This window comes from Hoplias malabaricus, chromosome 4, assembly GCF_029633855.1.
Source record: "Hoplias malabaricus isolate fHopMal1 chromosome 4, fHopMal1.hap1, whole genome shotgun sequence".
Classification (NCBI taxonomy): domain Eukaryota; kingdom Metazoa; phylum Chordata; class Actinopteri; order Characiformes; family Erythrinidae; genus Hoplias; species Hoplias malabaricus.
Genome location: NC_089803.1, coordinates 575,862 through 601,083, shown reverse-complemented (window position 1 = coordinate 601,083; position 25,222 = coordinate 575,862). Strand labels below are relative to the sequence as shown.

General features: G+C 40.4%; 1 pseudogene; it reads left to right on the top strand.

The window, feature by feature from the left end:
* Nucleotides 1-19,037, top strand: part of LOC136694064 (zinc finger protein 286A-like) — a 57,456-nt pseudogene extending 38,419 nt beyond the window's left edge.
* Nucleotides 19,038-25,222: the final 6,185 nt, after the last annotated feature.

Here is a 25,222-nt window from a genome sequence, read left to right as displayed (position 1 = left end):
TGTTTTGTTGGAAATATAAATCTTTAATAGATCTCAACTTTCTTGTATTTCCTCTATTTTTGATTCAATCACTCTTAATTATTGGATTTCTAATCTTATAGTGTTACCCACTTGCTGTTTCCGCAGCCTATAAGCTAGTTCCAGGATCCCGCCGGGAAGGTAGTCCCCTTTTTGTCTTATCTCCTGTTGCCTCCTTCACTGAATCATTTTCAAGATCAAGTTACCCATCTTCATAAAAAACCTTTAATTTTGCTCGGTACTGAGTCCAGAACTTTGTTATTGTCTTTTAAGATTCAGGGATTCCGCATATACTATTTGTTTACTAAATAGTGTGGAGGCATAATCATGGTTGAGGTTTCTCCACATAAAACCTCTCTTTTGCCACGTTATTTTCAATATCTGTCCCTGTGTTCTGTAACTAAGAAATCTACTGACCACCTATCTCTGAGGTGCACACATGGTTGCCCTTGGGCTCAAGGTGCAGTGGGCTCACTCTATCAAAATGCCCATGTCCAGTGGTATTTCAAGATTCTCTCTGAGCTGCCTCTCCACAAAAGTGATTATAGAGTCAGCCTCTTCCTCAGAACCTTCTAGAACCCTGTATATCCTCACATTTTCACACCTTGAACAACTCTCCTGGTCCGTTAGCTTATCTTTTAACAACTCAGACATGGCATCCTCAGTGTTCTGTATTCTTTCTTTGAATTGTGCAATTGATGTTTCTGTCTCGTCCACCCTAGTATTAACTTTTGCAATTTCTCCTTTGATAGCTTCAAGCTGACCTTTACAGTCATGTTGAAAATCCATCCATCCATTTTCCACCGCTTATCCGAGTCCGGGTTCGTGGGGGAAGCAGTCCGAGTAAAGAAACCCAGACCTCCCACTCCCCAGCCACTGCTCCTCCTGGGGTATACCGAGGCGTTCCCAGGCCAGTCGAGACATGTAGTCTCTCCAGCGTGTTCTTGGTCTGCTATGGGGCCTCCTCCTCGTTGGAAATGCACGGAACACCTTACCAGGAAGGCGTCCAGGAGGCATCCGGACCAGATGCCCGAACCACCTCAACTGGCTCCTCTCAACGTATTCTCAGAGTCTCTCCTATATGTCCGAGCTCCTAACCCTGTCTCTAAGGGAGCGTCCAGACACCCTGCAGAGAAAACTAATTTCAGCCACTTGTATCCGCGATCTCATTCTTTCGGTCACTACCCAAAGCTCATGACCATAGGTGAGGGTTGGGACGTAGATTGAACAGTAAATCGAGAGCTTTGCTTTTCTGCTCATCTCTCTTCACCACAACGGACCGGAACAGAGCCCGCATTTCTGCTGACGCTGCACTGATCCGCCTGTCAATCTCCCGCTCTATCTTTCCCTCACTCATGAACAAGACCCTGAGGTATTTAAACTCCTCCACTTGAGGCAGGATCTCACCTCCAACCTGGAGAGAGCACTCCACCCTTTTCCTACTGAGTACAATTGACTCAGATTTTGAGGTGCTAACCGCTTCACACTCGGCTGCAAACTGGTCCAGCAAGAGCTGGAGGTCCCGGCTCGATGAAGCCAACAAGACCACATCATCCGCAAAAAGCAGACATGGAATCCTGAGACCACCAAACCGGACACTTTCCGCCACTTGGCTACGGCGAGAAATTCTGTCCATAAAAATTTTGAACAGAACCGGTGACAACGGGCAGCCCTGATGGAGTCCAACTCCGACTGGAAACCAGTCTGACTTACTGCCAGCCATAGGAACCAGACTCCTGCTCTGTTTATACAGGGACTAGATGGCTCATAGCAAAGAGCCCAGTACCCCAAACTCCCAGTGCACCCCCCACAGATTATCCCGAGGGACACAGTCGAATGCCTTCTCCAAATCCACAAAATACATGTAGACTCCCACGCACCCTCCAGGATATGTCCTCACCAAACTCCTCCCACACCCAAGTTTTTACCTCAGCGACCACTGAAGTCGCGAGCCGCTTGGCTCTTCAGTACCTGTCATGCTGAAAATCTATTCATGCATAAATAAATGTTTGCTATAAGTGTCTGCCACACTCTGAAATCCACTCCGAAATGCAAAAAAAATTTGACCTTTGGGGCCTACAATAGGCAAAAATATTCTATTATGGTTTTTATATGAATTCTTTCCCATTTGAATAATTTATTTTTGACTTGAAGTTAAAATGAATGAGTTTTTAGTTGACATTTTTTCACTGATTTAATTTACAGTGTAACAAGTGTTTGTTTTTTGTTTTGTTTTATTTATTTATCTTTATAAATTGGGTGTTTTAAAACCAACAAATTCAGTATATATTCCTCTTGTTTATATTCTAGGTCATAAATGCGCAGCTCGACCCAGGCAGCCATGGACAAACCAAGAGAAGGAGGCAGTGTGGCGACGCCTTGCAAAATATCGTGCTTTAAAGAATTTTCCTGGTAAAGATGACTGCTTAAAGTTCATCAAGGCAGAGCATGCTTTGCAGAAAAGAACATGGAAAGATGTGAAACATTTAAATTTACAACTGCATTACAACAGAGAAGCAAAGGAACACTTCACACATTTAAAAAAAAAAAAAAAAAAAAAAAAGACCTCTTAATGTAAAACTGCAGCGTTGATGTAGAAATGCGGCCAAAATGTACTGTTCACATACACTGCAGCTAGATTGTACTGTTCACATACACTACAGTTGATGTAGAAATGCGGCCAAATTGTACTATTTACATACACTGCAGCTGTTGATGTAAAAAATGCAGCCAGATTGTACTGTTCACATACACTGCAGTCGTTGATGTAAAAACTGCAGCTAGATACCACTTAAGGTGCACTGCAGTTGTGTGTGGTATTGACATTGGAAAAGCAAAATAAAATTTGTTCTTCCTTGACAGGTGCTTTGTGATGTCCTTCTGTAGACAGAAGGATTCTATTGTACGACAGAACAAACAATTTCAAATAACTTTAATTCATTTTAATTAATAAATTGTGAATTTTTATGCACCGACTATCTTTCATTGTTTATCTTACTGAAAAATGAGATGAAATGTAACTTTTACACATAGAGGGGCATTCAATAAGTTCAGTGTGGTCCTGCAGGTAATTTTATAATGGTTGTAGGAAAAGTAACTTTATGAGCAACATAAAGAAAATCATTAGCTATGTGGAAACTAAACCATTCTGAGTAACAGTGTTGAGGAAAACAAAACATTGCACATTAGTCCTCTGCCCTACAGCCTGGACTCAGCCCTAAGGGATTTTCTGAAGATAAAGATAATTTATCATAGTGATAGTTAAAGATTAGAATCTGGTGCTTGATGTGGGGTTTGTTTAATAACTCAGTCTTTCTCAAACTTGTGATGGACACGTAAATGGGAGATGACATTTTATTACATAGTCAAAAAGTATCAACATTTTTGAAGTATAGGAAATTTAAAATTCTTATATCTACAGCATATTGTTCCTTTTGGGTAAACAGTTATGATTCTATTGGTTTCTTGTGTTATTTTACAGTAACCTGATTGGAACCCAATTGGAAATCACTAAGCCTATTCCCAGTACTTCATGGAAATCATCAAATAAAATTGTATTTATTTTTTTTTTCAGCAAGGTGATCATTCCAATGCACAAAAGACATGGGCTAATTTTATTAGGAAAAAATATTTATCCCTGTCACTGACAAATGTTGTGACCTGCCTAATGGATACTCACTCCCATTAAATCCAAAGGGAAGTAAAAGAATAGGGAAGGAAAGGACATTCCTCTCGACTCTCTTAGCTTTGTTTTTATTACTATTTTCTTATTAATATTATGCACAATAAATTTGAACATTGGAGTAAACAAATATGAAAAAATACAATGAAGAAAATGGTGCAGAGAAAATACAAAAACCTCCAAGGGCTTGTACTATAGGCACTTTCCCACTTTAAAAAAGAGAGAATGAACTGGAAAAGTGATTAGAGACACCAAATGACAGTCATACCAAAGAGGTGGTTGTTAGTTCAGCAAACAGGAAATTATGTTAAAGTATCTTAATAATTAAATAATCAGATTTAAAGTCAAATTAATTATAAAGATGTAATGTGGCAGCTCACCCAGGGGTGGATTGAAACAGGGTAAGCCACCAACAGAGGGTTTTACATTTGTTTTTGCATTTCATGTCAAATCTTTGTCTTACTGGAATTCTGTGAAGCTGCTTTGTGACAACATCAGTTGTGAAAAGCACTATATAAATAAATTTGATTTGATTTGATTTGAAAAGGGAAGGACAAGATGAGACAAAAAAATTTAAGATAGAACACAACTTATTTCTAATTATTTATTTACACCAAAAAATGGTAAAGAAAAGAAAATATTGAATCCCAAGAGAAAAACCAGAGGGAAAGCTCTGGTGGAGGAGAAGAGGGTAGAGAGACCCAGGAGAAAACTCAAGAGCCTTTACCAAATTACCGGCCAGACTTGCACGGCACTCTGAAAGGAGAAACCCAAGACTGAGCACTGAGGTCTGTGTTGGCTTCCCTTAAGTAGGAGTAGCCCAGGTGGAACAAATTGACCCCAAATTAAGAGTGTCTCTGTCTCCCTCTAGTGACTGGGGGTGGCTTAGCAGGCAGTCTCGCCCCAGGCAGACCTCTTACAAAAGAGGCCAGTGGTCTGTGCAAAATAACTCTTGACAAGCCCATAGCTGTTCACTGAAAACCGTTCCAGGTGACGACCTCATGAAGCTGATTGAGAGAAGGCAGAGAGTGTGCAACTCTGTCATCAAAGCAAAAGAAGGCTACTTTCATACAAAAATATATATGTGAAACAACAATAAAATTATACTTACAGACTGTTTCTGAGGTCACTGATCTTAGGGTCACCCATTATCAGGTTTATATATGCATGGACTGCAAGACAGAACAATGTTAGAGGAACATACAAAAATAAATACGATAGCCTTTAATATGTTTTAGCACTGTCTGATGGACATACACATGTGGATTTTACACACCGGTTATACCGTGTTTTACTAAAGATAACGATCAGAGAGAATTTACACACCGTTTATACCGTGTTTTACTAAAGATAACGATCAGAGAGACTTTTACACACCGTTTATGCCGTGTTTTACTAAAGATAACGATCAGAGAGACTTTTACACACCGTTTATGCCGTATCTTACTAAAGATAACGATCAGAGAGACTTTTACACACCGTTTATACAGCGTTTTACTGAAGATAAAAATCAGAGAGACTTTCACACATCGTTTGTTGGTCAAAGATGAGGCGTAAGTTTTTAGTGCCCCGACTTGATAAATATTACAAAAATATATTAATATAAATGGATGTACCTTCAATCAACTCCATTTGTACATGTTTATTGAAACTTAAAGTAATTTTTACAGAAAATATGATTTTTGAAAAAACAAAATATAATAATATCCTTGGAAAACCCCAAAATGTCATTCAGCAGAAATGTCATACCTTTTCAAAGTATAAAACATTAAAAAAAATTAAGTAAAGCTTAAAACATACTGCTTTGGTATAATTGTGGAAATATAATGTGTGACAAATCCATGAGTTTTGCTTTTTAATGTTAATAATATTCAAGAAATTTTCAGTCCCCATTTTCCTAATATTCAGTTGTCCTTCAGTACAACGTTAATAAAGAGATCAAGTTACTGCAGTCATGTAATCTATTGTAACAACAAAGGAAGACCCATGGGGACCCTTCAGCACACACACAAAGTGTATTACATTATATAACAAAATTGAGCGTCGTTCAGTACAACACACAAAACCTACTATTGAAGTTACATTTGTATACAAACAAGATTATTAACATTTAAATGTGAACATATGTAGAAATGGCTTCAAGCTAAGGTCAGTGTTAGCTTTGGCTAACCACTGGGATAACTAGAATCTGATAAAGTAAAATAGCTGTCATTCAGTGCAACAAAATTTTGCTGTTGCAGTAAGTTGACATTGACATTGTTATACTGACTTTTTAATATTTTAATTATTAGAAACCTCATTTATCCATTCTGGGCTTCCTAAATATGATAGAACTTTATTAACCCCTTGGGAAGTCTCCTTCAGGGAAGTTCAGTAATAAGTGCAGTAATTACAATGAATATTAACAATTATGATGACTTTATTACCTATGTTTTAATATTAAAATGCTTCATTTTCTTATTTCTCTAGCCATGACTTAGGGCTTGAAATGATTTCATGTTACATTACTTTTAAGAAAGTCATGTTTTATGATGTAGTAATACCATAACACATACTTGCCACTGGTGTTGCATATTTTCATTGTATTACTGCCAGGGCTGTCACTAGAGATTTATGACTGGGGGAGCTTAGCTATAACAAAGGGTGTCTGGTATTGCAGCAGATATCTTTGATGTGGTACACATTAAGCAAAGCCACAACTAGCTGCTGCCTTTACCAAAAATAAATAAATAAATACCTGTCTTTGGGTAGAAAAACAAAAATGAGTAGTCAACAACTATTAACTTATTATATGTAATTATTTGTATAATTTGTAAAATATACAGCTATAATGTTAGGAAAGAACATGAACATCAATTCAGTCTGCCCTAAATACTGCAGTGTTTAAATCATGAACATTATAACAGGCTTTTTCAGCAGGCTTCTTTTACCTTCATCAATAATCAGGTTTCCTCAGCTGCCTAATGCTATTTTAACTAGTGCATCAGTTGCTTTTTCAATTTGATTAATTAAAGATTTTAACAGGTACTCAATTAATGATTTTGTTTTATTTTTGTTTTGAAATAACACAGTCAGGAAACACACTACACCTAATCGTGTGCATAAATTTGCCCAATTTCTGAAATCTAAATATGGAATACAGAGGTTGGTGGACCAGATTGTACATGTATATCATTTTTGAATGTAGGTAATCAGATAAAACATTTCTGTTGTCAGACATTAATTAAACCAATAGCCATCATAGCGGGATAATGGCATATATGAAATTAATTCTCCAGGACTCAGTGCTGACAGATAAATTTGGCTGATGATTGGATAAATATAGGTCATGACCAATGAAAAGCGCGTTCTCTGTTTAGGAGCAGTGGAGAATTTGTCCCTTGCCATATCAGTGAGACCTCAAAAATACGAAACAAAAGGAGTCCCGTATCGGTTCAAAACAGAACGCACTCTTTAGTGTACAAATACAGGATGATTCCGTAATTTACAGGTTGGTTGGCAACACTATGTGTGTGTATTCTGCCAAGAAACTAATATAGATCAATAGACAATGGCTATCTGAAGACAGAGAAATGTAGAAATAATTGGGGGCTAAAGAATCCTAAAACAGTGTTAACCTTGCCCATGACTACTGAAAATTTAACCCTTGTATTTTATTTGTGCCAAATAGACCCATTTCTAATTTTTACAATAAGTCATTTTTTCTACGTGAAACTCGGTGGCTTTAGCTTATTTACTGTGATAAATTTCTTCAAGTGAAAAATAATAGAGCACACATGCAGTCTCTATGGCAACCACAGCAGCTGACACTCTCAGTGAGTATATTAATGCAGGGAAAATGAGAGTTGCCACCATGAACAACTGTAAATTCACACTGGATTTCCTGGTGACTTGGACTGTACCTAGTCTCACTGGCCCCGTTAATGCACGCTCAGTGCCACCAGTTTCATGTGAACTTCACCAACAATCACAATAGCGTCTTTACAGTGCATTTCCAGTAATCTGAATGTCCAGTCACACGCTTCACCCGATCTAGCTTGTGGATTTTCTTGAAAACATTCCCCCTCACGCACAAACCTAACTATTTTATTACCACAGCCACTCACCAATGCATTAACCTCTAGCCGTTTGCTGACCAACAAACATGCTAAAACTATTAGCACCCGATTACGTCTCCATGTACACCGACCCTGTGACAAACTAACTTAACAAGCTGATAGTACACCATTTATACCTTGTTTTACTGCAGAAGCCGAGAAAACAAAAAAACACACTCTAGCCGTTTTGTACCACACAGACTTTGTCTCATCTGCTTGGCATTGATTTGAATCTAGGTCTGATTCCCACCCAAATGCTCGGCTCACATCTGTGCCAAGTGCCACACACTGCACTCACTAAATGACAGGTCGGCCCATATCTGTCCCACAGGGTCCAACACTTAATGTGCTGGTCCGAGTCTGGTCAGTCATTATGGTCAGTTAATTTATACCAGATCTGAGCAATTCATGATTTTGAACTGTTAATAATTGCACCCAATTCAGAGTGTTTTTTTTCTTAGCTTCAAAATGTAGAACATCTTTAATCTGTAACCCTTTTACATGAAAGGATATTACTGGTAGCCCTGTGTTGCCAACAACAAAGAATATAAAAGCCTCACAAAAATTACATTATATTTATTTAAGAATATAGGAATATAAGGACATAAATGTAGCAGTCAAAATCCCTATTAATGACTCAATATCACAGGAAAACATTACTAAACAAATCAAAATTAATCATTATTTCTGATTTGGAAAAACCAAAAAAAAAAAAGAAAAAAAAATTATATATACACAAGCACTTCCCTTTCTCCATGAACCACCTATAAGATTCACACACAAACAAACAAAAAATTAAATAAAATAGTTTTGCACTTGGGCCCATCACGCACTCACCATAACACAGCACAAATACACTTTAAATTGCAGTGTCTCTCTCCCTCACCCCCTCCGTACTTATGGTATTGTATTGTCTTGTATTGCATTGTATTGTATTGTACTGTATGGACATTGTTTTGTATTTTCTTAGCCATATCTTTTGCACTTTAATGTGTATGCACTGTTTTATGTCTGCACTATCTTTGCACTAGTTGCACTTTAATGTTGTGTATTGTCTTATGTAGCACCTTGGTCCTGGAGGAACGCTATTTCGTTTCACTGTGTACTGTAAACACTGTATACTGCTGAAATGACAATAAACTTCTTGAACTTGAACTTGAACAGCCATGCCTTTTATAGACCTTGCTTTGTGCAGTATGGCAAGGCGTGCTGGCACCAAAAAAATGACCTTCCCCAAACATTTTCCACAAATGCTTCCACTTAATAATACCAATCATGGAATATCTAGGAGGGAAGAAATTTAATGAACTGACTTGTAAAAGTGGTCCTCTTTTACACTACCAGGTTCAAACTCAGTGAGCTCTTTAGAATCACACATTCTTTCACAAATATTTGTAAAGTAAGACTGCAATGCTAGGTTATTTATTTATTTATTTTCCACCTGCGTCTGTGGGAATGCTTGGTCCCCAGCTTCAGGAACCTATGACTGTACAGGTCTACATGCTATGATCTACATGCCCAGCTGCAACATCTGTAAGCAATACCGAACCTGTATTGCCTCTGTGCCCAACAATATTTAATTTTGTATCCAGGCTTGAGGTGAACAAACGGGACTAGAGCCTCTTTTAAACTGTGGTTTATTATGGTAATCGCCATTACATTCACTCATGTAAAGCTTTATTTGATCAGCACCTGGACATGTTACATTGTTTGTCAACAAGCCTGAATTTATTTATTTATTTATTGTAAATGTGTGTATAAAAAGTAACATTGTCTCAATGTTTCAGTAGAAGAAACGTAATGTTCCTTTCATTTGTATCAAGTTTGATCTACAGCATCACGACACGACCTCAGTGGTCTACAGAATGTTAACTGAACCTCTGTGTTAATGTGGTTTGTTCAAATGCAATTTACATATATGTGTAAATATTTGCAAAGCAAGATTATGTGAAACATGAATCTCAGCCTCCGAAGAATATAAAAAGATCTCTGTCCTCTAACTTGTTCACTGATTAACTGAGAATAAACAGCTGTGCTCGGTGCTTACTGAATATCTGCATCAACATTAATTTTGGATATGTGTTTAGACACATGGGAATATTAACTAATTCAGCACTTAATATTTCCGTGCTCTTTAAAAACAATGGCTTTTATCTGAGAGTTGAACTAAATTTTACAGTGGATTCAGAAATACACCACATTTCTACATCTGAGCCACATGTTCCATTGCTTCCTTTACAGAGTGTTATAAGAAAATTGGCTAAGCGGCAGGTTCCAACACTCTGTTTGCTGAGTATAACCCATATTAGGCTAGATTCTTGATGGCCAATGACGACATTTAGCCAATGATGCCGTAGATCAGCTGAGCTTGGGCTATTTTTTATGCTATATGAATAAAGATCAGAATGAGGCTTTTATACACTATTTATAAATAACTGTGCAACTGTGTATGATGCTGAAGGAGAGAGTGCTGTTCCTTCATTTCCTGCTAATGGGAATTGAGCCAGTGACATTACAAATCCAAACCTGCTACATTAACCATTAGGACAGAGCTGCCCCAATCAAACCAATAGACAATCAGGAGAGAGTGAATTTGACTATTTTAATCTGTTTCTTTTTGTCTTCCAGAAAAGAAAAGTCTCTACTTGGATATTCTGTCCGGCTTCTCTTGTGCAAGACAGTTCTACAGATTTTCCACACATTAATCAGGAAAAGTTCCCAAGTGGAATTTATCACAAAGTTGAAATCAGGAGGGATCAAATGTGAGGATATGGAAGGTAGTAGCTCCAGTTCTCAGGAAATATCCTTGGCTACAATCCACACTCACACATTTGACAGAATGACAGAATCAGTGTTTGGAGTGTGGGAAGAGTTTTACTCACCAGGGAAGTCTCAAAACACACCAACGCATTCACACAGGAGAGAAACCGTATCACTGTTCAGAGTGTGGGAAGAGTTTTACTCACCAGTTTAGTCTCAGAATACCTCAGCGCATTCACACAGGAGATAAACCCACTCCTAAACCTAACCTTAACCTTACCCTAAACCTAACCTTAACCCCATCCCCTAAACCTAACCTTACCCCTAAACCTAACTTTAACCTCATCTCCTAAACCTAACCTTAACCCCATTCCCTAAACCCACACCTAAACCTAACCTTTATCCCACACCTAAAACTTAATCTTTACCCTATCCTTAAGAACCTCGTTGGTAAGTCGAGGGTTAAATTATTAATATAGTTTTATTCCCCTATAGTCATAGACCTAAATCCTAAAACCCCTAAACCTAACCATACCCCCAATACTAAAACCCTTAAACCTAGGCTTCACCCTAGTCCCTAAATTCATAAGGTTTAGTCCCTTTTGGCCATAGTTCTTAATTTTAAAGACCCTAATCCAGCCAGTGCCATCCACAGTTATTATATCGCGGAAGAATACCATCTTTTCCTTCAGGGAGAGAAAAAATATCAAAGAGTAAAATTTAAACACATTGGGCATATCCTTTTTTAAAAATATAAAAAATAAATAAATAAATAATATATTTAGTAAAGCCCTGTGAAGGACTGGCGTCCCCTCCAGGGTGTATTCCCGCCTTGCGCCCGATGATTCCAGGTAGGCTCTGGACCCCCTGCGACCCTAAATTGGATAAACGGTTACAGATAATGGAGGATGGATATTTAGTAAAATATTAAAACACTTACCTGAATCCAGAACACAAAACCTTTAAGGAAAAAATTGAACAGAAAAATATAAAAATAGAATACTTAATGGGTTAATTCACAATTGGCATTGCATAAAAACTAAAATTTATATACTTAACAGACTTAAAACTTTTATCCTTTAAAAGAGTAAATTAGTATTTGGACCTTTAAAAAACAATACAGTTCTAATTAAATAAGTATAGTATTTTATCCTAAATTAATATTTTATTTTTTACTTTAAAAACATTTTAGTATTATTTTTATAGGTCTTCCATTTTTTAGTTAATGTTTTTTCATTAAAAAGAGAAAAGATTAGGTGAAAAAAGAGCCTTTTCTGCAGAAACAGAAAAAGTGCATTATTTAAAAATCCTAACGGTCACTGGGGGGCGGTCCTGCAGCAGAGATTACAAAAGGAGCTGAGCAGGACTCTCATTCCACAACCAGACTCGCTCTCAGAGAGAGACCCAGACAGACAGTGATCTACTCCTCATTCTCTCCACGGAGACAAGACCACAGACGCTCTTTTTAGAGCTCCAGCTCTACACTTTATTACGAATATTTCATTTTATTTCAAGATCTGATTTTATTTGGAGGATTTAAATAATTTTTTCCCTATTTGGGGAAAAGCTCATTCCTTTTTCACTGGGTAAGGAGCATTATTTGAATCTCCTTTCAAAAGACATATACATTTTTTTTTTCTACCTGTCTTTTCCTATTTAGGAAGAGACAGACCATAAACTTTATCTTTAAAATATCTCTCCCTATTTGGGAAGGATTCTATCGTCTTTTTTCACTTTCTAATCAATTCTCTTTACGCTTTTCATAATATTTGAGCTAAGTGTATTGACTTACACTACCTTTAAAAATAAAATTATTTTTCTTTGGATAGACCCTTTAATTGGATTAACAAATTTCTCGTTTATCTACAAGTCTGTGCCTGAAGAAGGTTTATAATTTAAATAACCGAAATGTTCCAACTAAACAGACTTGTAACCCAAAATTAAAAATGTTTCAATACAGAACCAATTCTAATTTTCAATTCCAAAAACAGGAACCTCGATTTTGGATGAGGTCTTCCGAGGGGGAGCCCCGTTATCACTGGATCAGACCCGATGTGCGTGCTTTCCGGCCTGACGGTGGACCCAAGCCCAGGTCTCAGTACAGAAGACCTGAGGTACGTGACTATCGGCCCTTTTTGCCCGAGGTCACGAGGGTCCGGGGACCTTTAAATTTAAATAGATATTACTACCCACATTTTCCCATCCGTGGGAATAATGTAAATTTTTCGAAACACCAGGAACGAAACCCAATACGTACCTGGAAAAAAAACCTCAGTGCTCCGACACTGCCAAACATGAGCGGTAAACAAGGTAACACACCTGTAAAACACAAAACAAAACAAAAAAAACCAAACGCAAAAATAATAAAAAAAACACAACAAGCAAAACACAAACTCAAATCCTGTGAACCCACAAACAAATACACAGAATAAAAACAGCCCCAGATATAAAAGATTCTCGTGAGGAGTTTGTTTGGTTTGATACGGTCCTATCACCACATGGAGAAGGTTGCGGCTAACGCTAATCCAGAGCCCCCAACCTTCTCCAGACTTACAGCTTACCTTTCGGAGGTGGTAAAGCCAGCAAATTTAACACCTCAGACCAGACTCTTATTGGAGGGAAATGCCAGAAATTGGGCATACACTACACAGCTAATTCTCACTGAGCATTACCAAACACACATCAAGCAGGTAGTCGCTAAACTGAGAAAAACGGGTGCAGGATGGAAAAGAGGCACTAGGGGTCGCCACTAGGTGGTACCATAAAAGGTACCCTAAGAAATATATGGAGAGTGCAATTATTAGTGTGGAAAAGATTGTCTCCACACTAGAAAAAAGCACACAAGAGATTGTGGGGGAGACACAGGAGGTAAATGTTGCCTCAGTGGAGGTTTTTCCTGTAAATGAGGAGGATTTTCCTCCCTTACCCTCACGTGTGAGCACTCCTTCACCACAGGGCGCACCATGGGGACCTTTAACCCCTTTTCCTCTGGCACTACCACCTCTTCCACCTAGAAAACAATCTAAAAGGAATATCAAGAGAGGAGAACCTGAAATGAAAAATCCAGCTGTCGCCCATTCAGAGGACTGTCTGGAGTTAATTCAGATTTTGCCTTATGCCGATACACAAGAGACCCCGCGGCTTATTGAGGAGCCGCGGATGGAGGCCTTGTGCTTGTCACCAGCTATGGTGGAGGTACACGCAGAGAACAGCACTCCAGTACACACCCAGGGACCCGAGGAGGACCCGAGGGTAATAGTACTAGAAGAGTGACTCTGAATTAAGTACCGAAATACTGCTCACTCCAATGGGGAGGATTAGAGGAAATAAACTAGAGGAGGTTATTTCACCAGTTGATCCCTTAGGCAGTGCTCCTAGGGAGGAACGAGAGGTGAGCCTCTTGCCGGACCCCCCCCATTGAACCGGTGGTGATACATTCAGAGAGCCTTTAAGCCTATCAGACATGTCTCTACAAATAATAAAATGACTACCTGGAAACTTAATGCTCGGAAACCCGTGTGCATCTTGAGTGATTCTAAATTGGCCAGAATCACTGAACACCCTTATGAAAATATTCAAATTGACAGCTATCCAGGAGCTACATTTAGGCATGCGGAGAGCATAATTAAGAGGACTGAAATCCATAACAGAGTAGAAACAGTTTTTCTCTCATTTGGCATTAACCATCGTACGCAAAAATATAGGGAGACAGCTGTTAAACAGATCCAGCGGGCGTTAAAGGTAGCAGAAGAGAAATTTACGGATGCCGCTATCTGGATCCCTTTGATTAATTTCTCCAGAACCTTGAAATTAGAGGAACCACATAATTTAACTGGCATGAATAGACACATTATAAAAAATATGCCTCACCTTCCTCTATCACCAGCAGCCCAGTTTAAGATTAAACCGGACAAAATTCACTGGACACCGGATTGTGCCAGGGCCATGCTGGATCATTGGGTCAACCACCTAAACTGCACAGCCCTGTGAACCTGAAAAAGGGTCTAAAAAGAGGGGAGGAGGTTTTAAACCTCTCGAAACACTTTACCCCCACTAAAGGTCAAATTAGACTTTTAAACAAGGGCTTAACATTTGTACCCACTCCTAAAATAGACCTTAACATGAAAAAACAAATTAATTTAGATATACAACAATACCATAGAAGGCTGCTATTAGCCTCTTACTTTAGATTTGATCATGGGTCAGAGGCCTCTCCATTCACTCCAAAATCCACATGGACTCTTAAACTGTCTCAGGTACCTAACACAGTGAGAAAGATTATTAGAGCAGATAGATATGCGGTGAAAAACTTGCCTTGGACTTACAGGGAAGTTTCGAACCTAGATAGAGAGGAATGACAGGCTCTGGGACAGCTTCGCCCTGATGCATCCCTGGTCATCAAACCTGCTGATAAGGGAAGCGTCACGGTGATCATGGATAGGGACGCCTATGTGAGGGAAGCAGAGAGACAATTACACCAGGAGAATTATTATAAGAAGCTCTCTGAACCCATATTCCTAAAGACAGTCCCGGAGGTTCACGGTATTTTGGCAGAATTAAGGGAGGGAGGATATATTAACAAAAAACAGGAAAACTACCTGAAGGGCCCTGACAATCCTCGCCAGAGGTTCTTTTATCTCCTTCCTAAAATCCATAAGGACCCTCAATCATGGAGTGTTCCTTTTGAAATGCCACCGGGCCGACCCATCGTATCTGACTGTGGCAGTGAGACTTATGCCACAGCAGAATACATAGAGTATTTCCTGAACCCAATTAGTACCAGACACCCTACACCCTACATTAAAGATACTTATAACTTCATAAATAAGATAAAAAACATCTACCTTCCACCTGACTGCTTCCTATTCACCGTGGATATAGATAGCCTCTATACTAATATAGAGACTCCAGCGGGACTGGAGGCAGTCAAGGAGTGGTTCACGCAGTACCCTGACAAAACTATACCTGATGACCTATTATTAAAATTACTGGAAATAAATTTAACTAAAAATGATTTCGAATTTGATTCTAAATTTTACCTACAGGTCAAGGGTACTGCGATGGGGAAGAGGTTTGCCCCCTCATACGCCAATATCTTTATGGCTCGATGGGAGGAAGCGGCACTTGCTGCATGGCACACCAAGCCTCTATATTATTATAGATTTCTTGATGACATCTGGGGTGTTTGGTCTGGAGCAGAAGAGGAATTCATACAATTTACAGGTCATCTTAATCAATTTAATCGATCAATTAAGATTAAATATACTTTAAATAAGACAGAGGTCAATTTTTTGGACACTAACTTATAAAGGGAATGATTTCCTGAATAATTAATAAACTTCATGTTAAGGTCTACTTTATAGAAACAGATACACATACCCTCTTATTTAAGTCCAGCTATCACCCTAAACAAACGTTTGGGGGAATTGTGAAATCCCAACTCCTGAGGTTCCACAGAATCTGCACTCAGGAGGAGGATTTTTGGACTGCAAAAAGGATCCTGTTTCGGGCCCTCAGAGGACGCGGGTATTCGCGTTCATTTCTTCGGAGGTGCCTTGAGGGTTATCTGTCCAGAAAAGAGGAAGAAACCACAGAGATGATTCCACTGATCACCACTTTCTCAAAAGGGAGTGTGGATCTCAATATAAAATTAAAAGATAATTTTATCAATTTCACCACGTCTGAGGGAGTGCTTAATGATCACAGGGTAATCTCTGCCTACTGTAAAAATAAAAATTTAAAGGACTTATTGGTACGAACTAAATTACCTCTATTATGGGAGGCCAAAACTAAACGTAATATTGCAGAATTCGAGTCTAAACGTTGGATCTCCAATCCAAACACTAAAATGTTATTTTCCATTTGGCCATCTCTAAAACCGGACATCTCCAATTGTGTCTATTTAATTTACTGTAAAAAGTGTAATGTACAACATGTGGGGGAGACTAAAAACAGCTTGGCCACCCGCATGTACCAACATAGGTACAATGTGAGACACGGAAAAGAGGCTCAGACCCTGCTGGTTAGACACTTTCTTAGACATGGATCGTAATCTCTTAGGGTAATGGGACTGGAGTACTGTACTCTATGGTCCCTCAATACCAGAAAGAAAAAAGAAAAAGAATGGATAGATAAACTGGGATCGATGCACCCAGGGGGCCTGAATGAACAAAAAAGGATTATTTCATAACTCTGTGCAGGAATTGGAGAGAATGTAATGGTATGTTTGGTGATTGATGACAGTGGATAGGCCAGTGCACAACACAGGCACTGGACCATTGGGAGTTTCCTGATGGACTGGTGGCCGTGGAGATCGGGAACTTTAGTTATTTGGGATTATCTAAAAAACTAGAACCTTAATCCTAAAACCCTTAAAAAATAACCTTAATCCTATCCCCTAAACCTTATTACTGTTCAGAATGTGGGAAGAGTTTTACTGATCAGGGTAGTCTCCAAACACACCAGCGCATTCACACAGGAGAGAAACCGTATCACTGTTCAGAGTGTGGGAAGAGTTTTACTGACCAGGGTCATCTCCTAAAACACCAGCGCATTCACACAGGAGAGAAACCGTATCACTGTTCAGAGTGTGGGAAGAGTTTTACTCAACAATGTAGTCTCCAAAAACACCAGCGCATTCACACAGGAGAAAAACCGTATCATTGTTCAGAGTGTGGGAAGAGTTTTACTCAACAGAGTTGTCTCCAAAAACACCAGCGCATTCACACAGGAGAGAAACCGTATCATTGTTCAGAGTGTGGAAAGAGTTTTACTGATCAGGGTAGTCTCTAAACACACCAGCGCATTCACACAGGAGAGAAACCGTATCACTGTTCAGAGTGTGGGAAGAGTTTTTGTCGTCAGAAACATCACTGTACAACCAGCAGTACACCCAATACTAATGACCGTGTGACTGACAGCTCTCTGTCACTGGAGAACAGATTGCTGTTTATGCTACCATGGCAACACACAGCCAAATGATACCAAATGCCTCTAACTTCAATGGAATTTTTTTCTTTCATATCCTTAATTTTGTCTCAAGTCATTAAACAAAATAAGATGAGATGAGTAACAATATTACATGGAAGGCAATATTACATACAGGGACCTGGAGGTTGTGGGTTCGAGTCCCGCTCCAGGCTGTGGGGAGTTTGGTGTGTTCTCCTTGTGTCCACGTGGGTTTCCTCCCATGCTCCAAAACACGTTGGTAGGTGGATTGGAGATTCAAAAGTGTTCATAGGTGTGAATGTACAGGGACCTGAAGGTGTCCCTGTATGGACCCCTTCAGGGTGTGTTCCTGCCTTGCACCCAGTGATCCACCATGACCCTGATTTTTGTGGGTACAACTGAAAGGAACACAGAAGTTGATGATTTCAATCAATCACACCAACAAATAGACATTCATATTTAATGATGACAGTCTACATAATACTGGAACTAACCACCCATTTGATCAGCTCCATTTACCACACTGGAGCACTTTGTAGTTCTAGAATTACAGATCATGATTAACCTGTACCATTTGTGGAGTGAGCACTAATTATTGTTGAAATAAATTGTATTTGCACCTATTCTTTACTTTATCTTATTTTAAGATGCAAACATGTATTAACACTTACAAGGTATTTTTTAGTACTGATAATAATTTATTTTTCTTTCTAATATCAGCACTAGCTCCTCTTTTGGCAGTGTCTGAGCACAAGGGAATTTAGACTCTAATCTATTTGTACTCGCAGGTATAAAAAAAAAAACTCACCACAAAGCACTTTTGTAAGTTGCTCCAGATAAGACAGCATGCCGGACTCAGCGATCCAGCTTCAAATGCACTCCATTCACTGCACAGACTGCACAGCTGCGTCCGGGACAACCTTCATAAACAACTGGTGGTGTTAAGACACAGAGACTGTCAAAAAACACTGTCCAACTGACTTGGAACTGCTGATGGTGAAATGCAGACCATTTTATCTGCCGAGAGAGTTCAGCGCTGTGTTGCTATCCTGGCTGTTTACATTCTGCCCCATGCAAACTCTGCGACAGCGCTGGGGTTGCTGCAAAATGCAATCAGTAAACACAAGACTGCACACCCCAATGCAGTGTTTATTGTCATCAGCAATTTCAACTACAGCAACCTGACGACTGTTCTCCCCAAATACCACCAGAATGTGAGCTTTCTGATGAGGGAGAACAACATTCTCTATAGCTCTCTAAGTCTATAACAATGTGAGGGTTGGCTAAAAGCCTGTGGCTCGGCTGCATTTTGGTAGTCTGACCACATCTCCATGTTCCTCTACCCAGCATACACTATCGAAGTGTGGAATGAAGAAACTGATCTGATGCTTCAGGACTGCTTTGACAGTACAACCTGGGAGGTGTTCAGAACTGTTGCTCTAAGAGACCACTGTACTGTGGACTTGGAGGACTATGCCTCTAGAGTAAGCAACTACATCAGCACCTGCACAGAAACCATTATTTCCACATAGCACTGCAGAACTTATACCAACCAGAAACCTTGGATAAACTGTGATGTTAGGTCCATGCTATGTGCTCGCTCCATTGCATTATTCTCAGGCAAACACTAAAGACTACAAAAGGGCCAGATACAATTTGTGTAGATCTTTCAGACAAGCCAAGGGATAGTACAGGCTGAAGCTGGGGGATGCTACATCTCTGTGGACTCCTGGCGCATGTGGCAAGGACTGAGACACATCACAGGCTATCAACAGAGGAGTGAAGAGGTCACAACCAGCCACAGTATATCACCAGACTAACTAAATAAGTTCACATCGCATGCTGTGACATCAGTGGATGTGTACAAGGCTCTGAAGAGAATAAACCCATGGAAGGCAGCTGGCAACATCCTCGGGCGTGCATTCAAGGTTTGCTGATCAGAGCAGGCTGGCCTGTCCCTTGCACAAACTTGCACCCTCCTGTTTCAAGACCACCACCATTGTCCCCCTCCGTAAAAAAAGTGTCGAACCTGCTTGAATGACTATCGCCCAGTTGCACTGACCCCAATTGTGATGAAGTGCTTCAAGAGGACGGTCATGAGTCACATCCAGGAGACTATTCCTGACACCCTAGACCTTCTACAGTAAGCATACCATCATAATAGATCCACTGACGATGCAGTCAACACTGCCATTCACACAGTCCTCACACACCTGGAGCGCAAGGACACATATGTGAGAATGCTGTTCATCGACTACAGCTCAGTATTCAACACGGTCATTCCAACCAAACTGGCAGAAAAGCTTCTCACCCTTGGACTGACACCCACCCTCTGCAATTGGGTGCTGAACTTCCTGACAGACAGACCCCAGTCAGTCAGAATTGGCAGCCACACATCCAGTAAAACAACTGTTAGCACTGGGATCCCCAGGGCTGTGTGCTGAGCCCCCTACTGTACACACTCTTCACGTATGACTGCGTGGCCTCCCAGAGCAACACCAGTATCATCAAGTTTGCTGATGTACAAGTCATTGGACTGATCACTGGTGGGGAAGAGACAGCGTACAGGAGAGAGGTAGCTGGTGGACTGGTTCGATGACAATCCTGAACAATGAACAATTTCTTCTTGAATACAGACAAGACTAAGGAAATGATTTTGGATCCAAGGAGGAGGCAGGACCTATACACACCCTTGTACATAGGTGAGAGAGGTGGAGAGAGTGAAAACCTTCCAATTCCTCTGTGTTCACATCAGTGATGATCTCACCTGGGCACACGGACCACATCATTAGGAATGAGGAAATTTGGCATGTCACCAAAAATTCTCAGCAAATGCTACAGGAGTATGATCGAGAGCATCCTTATCAGCCTTGTTATGGTCTGGTACTGAAACTGCACCGCTCAGTTACTGCAGCAATGCAGTGTGGCATGGAGTCAATCAGTCTGTGGCACTGCTCAGTTGTTATGAGAGACCAGCTTGCTCTGATAGTGGCTCTCAGCTCTTCTGCATTGTTGGGTCTAGTGGATTGCAACTTCCTCTTCACAATACCCCATCGATTTTCTATGGGGTAACGGTCAGGTGAGTTTGCTGACCAATTAAGAACAGGGATACCATGGTCCTTAAACCAGGTACGGGTAGCTTTGGCACTGTGTGCAGGTGCCAAGTCCTGTTGGAAAATTAAATCTGCATCGCCATAAATTTGATCAGCAGCAGGAAGCATGAAGTGCTCTAAAAATTCTTCGTCATAAAACTTCTTTGCCTAAGACTCCTTCATCATCTTCATTTCAGTGAGCACTAATTTAAATGCAGTGCTTTGCAAATGTTATGTTTAAAACAACAGGCTGCAAGACCATTTGAATTAAAAGCAGTAGTGTTCCTGAATGATGAATACAGTTGCTGCTACGATCATCCATGGAAAGACTAATATATAATTAATTATATACAGTAGAACCACCGACCTAACTAGAAGTTGACGCCAAATGTCGGGAGAATTTCGACTTGGAGGTCGACCCTAAAACTCGGAACCCAACCTGACCCACGCGACTTTTGTAAACAAACGCCGTTCTTGTTGAGCTTAACTGACGCTACTTGGCGTCAGTTTACGGTGTCATTCCTCAAGGTTGGAAGCTTTTTGAGGTTGTGCTCCAAGTTTTTGCATATTTTATGTGTTTTTGTGACGTTTTTTTAGCAGGCTAAAAAACACAATAACAAAGGTGGGTCCCAAGAAAGATACATGAGAAATATACAGTATTACTTACCTAAGAGTGTAAATGTTGATCATTTTTGTAGGGAAATGGAAATTTATGGTAAAAAATTGATGGTCGAGAGTAGGGTGACCAGACATGTCCTCTTTTTTAGACTTAAAAAATGTCCGGGAAGAATTTTACAAGGGTTTTGTTTTTCTAGAGCTTACATAGAATTTCGAGAAGCGTTTCGTTCATAAACTAGTCCCACCCTCCCCTACTCGTTTGGTTCGCTTGAGTGAGAAGGGGGAGTGTTGAAGTAGCCTAAAATCTTCTGATTGGACGGTCTGACTGTAGAGCTACCGTTATTGATCGATAACCTTCTCTGTAAACCTTTAATTGATCAGTCTGCACATCAGTAGTCCTTGTTTATGTCAGGCAAAGCTCATGTACCTACCCTCATCTTGAGCAGCTATGACGAAATGTAAATGTAAGTTCTCGTATGAATTAAAAAAGAAACCCCCATGTTTTGTGTAGCAAATAAAGGTGTAAAGGACCTAAAAGCACACAAAGGTTCAGCTAAGCATACAATGGCAGCGAGGGTCGAGAGCTCATCACCCACCCCCCTCCAGAGACGTCTCCTCTTTTTCACCATCTCAGATCTGGTCACCCTAGTCGAGAACCAATTAATCGGTTTTCAGTTATTTCTTATGGGGAAATTCACTTTGGAACTCAACCACATACGTTGTCGACGCAAGTTCCGGAACAGATTACCGTCAACTTCCAGGGTTCTACTGTATTAATAAAATAGAGTAATTGGGTAGATGTTCACTGGAGCTCTATATAGATTAGATTGGATTCAACTTTATTGTAATTACACAAGTACAAGGCAACAAAAGGCATCTTGCCAGAAATGCAATAAGCAAAAGGTGCAGAACATACAGTATCTGTTCCGTACTGTCTGGCTTGGTAAACAAGAGAGACGCTCGCGGGTGTTTAACAAAAAGAGATTTACTTTAGGGATGTGCAAAGCACACCGTAAAGAGAAAGCAATTACAGCAAAAGGGGCAATCCAAAGAATAGTGAGGGACAGGCTAGGGTCAGAAACACAACGTAGTAACCAGGAACAGTCCGTAATCAAAAACACAGAGTCAAGTGAAACGTAAGCAAGGGTCATACACGGGTAGGCTTTCAGAGATAAGGTTCGCTCGGTAAGTAACATGGGTTAGCAATACTTCGCAAAGGGTGAAGGCAAGAGTCCGGGTTTATATGGTGAGTGAGTGATTGAGCTAAAACCGAAACAGCTGTGAATTAGAACTCAGGTGACTTGGAACGTGTGAGAGGAGTTCTATTGGTTGGTGATGTCAGGTGACCATCAGCTGAATCATGGGAGTTGACGTTCTCTGAGTCTTTCCCAGACTCAAGTGGTAGAGTGTCCTGAACTGAGGGAGGAAGCGAGGCGTCCGCAGATACAGGCGTGACAGTACCCCCCCCCCCCCCCCGGAGTCCGGCGTAGTTGAAGGACGAGGTCGAACAGGACGACTCGCACCGGAGCGAACAGGTAAGCTTCCTGAACCACCTGAGTCAAGAGAGCGTTGACCTGAAGAAGTCCTCCCACGACGACTCCCAGAACGTCGAGCAGTAGGCACCCTGCCCGAGCCAAGTGGTTGAGACCTGGGGCGTCCTCTAGGACGAGGGGCTGGTTTGTCAGGGTGGAGATGGTGAAACTCTAAAACTAAAGCAGGATCCAGAACATCCTTGGCAGGAACCCAACTCCTCTCCTCTGGACCATAACCCTCCCAGTCTACCAGGTATTCCAGTTGACCACTCCTCCTCCTGGAATCCAGCAAACCACGAACCTGGTACAACGGATCACCATCCATGAACACCGGAGGCGGAGGTGTCTCACCTGGTATCGCTTCGTCCAACGGACCTGGAACCACAGGCTTTAAAAGGGACACATGAAAAGATCTAGAAACCTTATATTGTTTAGGTAAGTCCAACTTATATGTAACATCATTGATTCTTTCAATAATCTTAAACGGACCAATATATTTGGAAGTCAATTTTTTACAACCGCCTTCAGATCTGAAGTCCCTTGTAGAAAGCCAGACCCGATCTCCCGGATGATAGATTGGAGTCTCCTTTCTATGACGATCAGCAAAGTCTTTATATCTTTCTATCACTCTTTCGATATGCTGATGAGTAAGTTCCCATACCTGTTCACTTCTTTTCATCCAGCTGTCCACAGCTGGAACTTCAGTAGTCACCGCTGTCCAAGGCATGATCGGAGGTTGATAACCCAAAACACATTCAAATGGTGTGATACCTGTTGTGGAGTTAACCAGGGAATTTTGTGCCATTTTGGCCCAAGGGAGGAAACGAACCCATTCTGTTTGGTTCTTGTGGCAATATAATCTAAGAAATTTACCCAATTCCTGGTTAACCCTTTCACATTGTCCATTGGACTGAGGATGGTAACCAGAAGTTAAGCTTACATTGACCCCTAAATGTTCAAAAAATGCGGACCAAACCTGGGAAGTAAACTGTGGACCACGGTCTGATACAATATCTTCCGGAATTCCAAACAGTCTGAACACATAATTGAACAAAACTTCTGCAGTTTCGAAGGCTGTAGGAATCTGAGAAAATGGAATAAACCTCACCGCTCTGGAGAATCTATCTACCACCGTTAAGATAGTGGTGAATTGCTGTGAAATAGGTAAATCAGTGATAAAGTCAATTGCGATGTGAGACCAGGGACGGTTAGGAACAGGTAATGGATGCAATTTCCCGGCAGGCAAAGTCTTTGGTGTCTTGCATTGTGCGCAAACTGAACAAGATGCAACAACAAGGTGAATATCAACTGACATGTTCTCCCACCAATACCTAGCTTTTACAAGTTCCTGAGTACACTTCTCTCCTGGATGACCAGAGGAAATTGAAGAATGAGCCCAAGTGATTAAATAATTTTGGAATTCCATAGGGACATATTTCTTGTTGACGGGGCACTGAGAAGGAATATTCGTGGTTTCTAATGCCTTATCAATTCTATCATCAATCTCCCATCTAACTGCAGCTACTACCACTCCGGGTGGCAGTATTTCTTCCGTCTGTTTCTCCAAGTCCTCTTCCATGACAAATTGTCTAGACAGAGTATCAGCTTTAGTATTACGTGAACCCGGGCGGTAAGTAATGGTAAATTGATAACGTGAAAAAAAAAAAAGAGACCAACGAGCTTGACGGGGATTGAGTCTTTTTGCATTACGTAAGCATTCTAAGTTCTTATGATCCATTAATACTAGGAATGGATGTAGTGACCCCTCCAACCAATAACGCCATTCCTCGAGAGCCAATTTAATGGCTAATAATTCCCTGTCCCCTATACCGTAGTTCCTCTCCGTAGACGTTAATTTATGGGAATAAAAGGCTATGGGATGTAGTTTCTTATCACTTTCTGAACGTTGGGAGAGAACCGCTCCAATCCTGACATCGGACACATCTACTTCCACCACGAAAGGCATCTTCGGATTTAGATGATGAAGGATGGGTGCTGTAGTAAAAGCCTCTTTAAGCTTTTGGAAGGCAGTGACAGCAGAACTGTTCCATTGGAGTTTTCTAGGGGACCCTTTAAGTAATGAGGTCAAAGGAGCCGCTATTGTGCTATAATCTCTAATAAAACGGCGGTAAAAGTTAGTGAACCCCAAAAAGCTTTGAAGACCCTTTATATTAGTGGGAACTGGCCAGTTCATAACAGCGTCCACCTTGTTGTCATCCATGACTACGCCTTGATTACTTATTATATATCCCAGGAAAGATATTCTGGGTACATGGAACTCACATTTTTCTCTTTTTACATATAACTGATTGTCTAGTAATCTATGGAGAACTTGACGAACCTGTTGAACATGTGTCTTAATGTCCGGTGAGTCGTCTAAATATGCGATAACAAACTTTCCCAGCATATCTCTCAGAACATCATTAATAAACGATTGGAAGACCGAAGGCGCGATTGCCAGACCAAAAGGCATTA